The 1,975-nt window shown below is 40.9% G+C and overlaps 1 protein-coding gene across 4 annotated transcripts in view; it reads right to left on the reverse strand.

The window, feature by feature from the left end:
- ccdc120a (coiled-coil domain containing 120a) overlaps positions 1-1,975 on the reverse strand; it is a 42,083-nt gene that overhangs the window by 28,624 nt on the left and 11,484 nt on the right. The window lies entirely within an intron of this gene.

The following is a 1,975-nucleotide window of genomic DNA, read 5'->3' on the forward strand; positions in this document are numbered from 1 at the left end:
CAGTTTCACTATATTGGGTGGTCCGGGGGGGGGGGGGGCAGAAACCAGTCAGTATCTGATGCGACCACCATTTGCCTCACGCAGTGCAACACATCTCCTTCGCATAGAGTTGATCAGGTTGTTGACCTGTGGCGTGTTGGTCCACTTCAGGTCGAGACCCCGATGAGGACGACAAGCCTGCAGACGAGCTTCCCTGAGACGGTTCCTGACAGTTTGTGCAGAAATACTTTGGTTATGCAAACTGATTGTTGCAGCAGCTGTCCGGGTGGCTGGTCTCAGACCATCTTGGAGCTGAAGATGCTGGATGTGGAGTTCCTGGGTTGCTGTGGTTACACATGGCTGCGGTTGTGAGGCCGGTTGGATGTTCTGCCAAATTCTCTGAAACGCTTTTGGAGACAACTTGATTGCAGCAATGTCCACCAGAGCTGCTGCCCGTGAATTGAATGTTCATTTCTCTACCATAAGCTCGTGATGAATGGGGGCAAAAACAAAAGTGCGTTTAAAATTTTGTTCAGTGTATGTTAGCTGTGAAAGCAACAACCTTTACTTACATAAAGTGCAGGCAGTTTTAGCCTAGCTAACACTGATGTTAGCCCGCTGGAGAAGCTAAATCTGAGCTCAGCTTCAGTCTCTAAAGACCACAGAGCAGAGACCTGGACTCAGACCTGAACTTTAACATCCACATGAAGACGTCAGCCGGCCGTCACATGAACAATAACTCTAGACTGAAAGGACTTCTGTCTCAGCAGGTTTACCTTCAGCTGGCTAGACTCTGCCGTTATTTGTCGTTAATTGTTAATCGTTGTTGGGGGTTTTTAAATAAAAAGAACAATATATTCTCAACGTGTGGCGCGACCCCTCGCTGCACCTGAACGCAGCATCACAGCAGGAGATCTCCAGCTGAGATTTTCCCTGCATCATGTTGATCTGTTGGATCTTTTTGTCCTCAGAACAACAATGAGTCAACAACAGAAAACAGGAAGAGAGAAGCTGCAGAACGTTCTGGTGTGTTAACAAATCCTCTACTGCTGTCAGACCCGTTTCACCCTGAATAACCACGAGATACAGGAAATAATCCAGCAGGTTAAAGTTCACTGCCTCACTTAAAGAGCTTGATGCACAAAACAATAGGGTACAAATTAAGTCAGGTAATTAATCAACGGGACTCTGATAATAACAGGCTTATTAATAATTACAGCTGGCAGCTGAAGTTCATTAACAACCTGCTGAAGTCTGATTATCAGCTGCAGCATGAAACATGAAGTGAATCAGAATCAGCATCTGCAGCAGTTTAAACTCTCCAGTTTAATTTAGTTTAATAAGTTTAAACTGAGCATTAACCCTTAAATAAACCAGTTTAAACTGAGCATTAACCCTTAAATAAACCAGTTTAAACTGAGCATTAACCCTTAAATAAACCAGTTTAAACTGAGCATTAACCCTTAAATAAACCAATTTAAACTGAGCATTAACCCTTTAATAAACCAGTTTAAACAGTTTAACCAGAGCATTAACCCTTTGAACCAGTTTAAACTGAGCATTAACCCTTTAATAAACCAATTTAAACTGAGCATTAACCCTTTAATAAACCAATTTAAACTGAGCATTAACCCTTTAATAAACCAGTTTAAACAGTTTAACCAGAGCATTAACCCTTTGAACCAGTTTAAACAGAGCATTAACCCTTTGAACCAGTTTAAACTGAGCATTAACCCTTTGAACCAGTTTAAACTGAGCATTAACCCTTTGAACCAGTTTAAACTGAGCATTAACCCTTTAATAAACCAGTTTAAACTGAGCATTAACCCTTTAATAAACCAATTTAAACTGAGCATTAACCCTTTAATAAACCAATTTAAACTGAGCATTAACCCTTTAATAAACCAATTTAAACTGAGCATTAACCCTTTAATAAACCAGTTTAAACAGTTTAACCAGAGCATTAACCCTTTGAACCAGTTTAAACTGAGCATTA

Source organism: Micropterus dolomieu, linkage group LG08 (genome assembly GCF_021292245.1).
Source record: "Micropterus dolomieu isolate WLL.071019.BEF.003 ecotype Adirondacks linkage group LG08, ASM2129224v1, whole genome shotgun sequence".
Taxonomy (NCBI): domain Eukaryota; kingdom Metazoa; phylum Chordata; class Actinopteri; order Centrarchiformes; family Centrarchidae; genus Micropterus; species Micropterus dolomieu.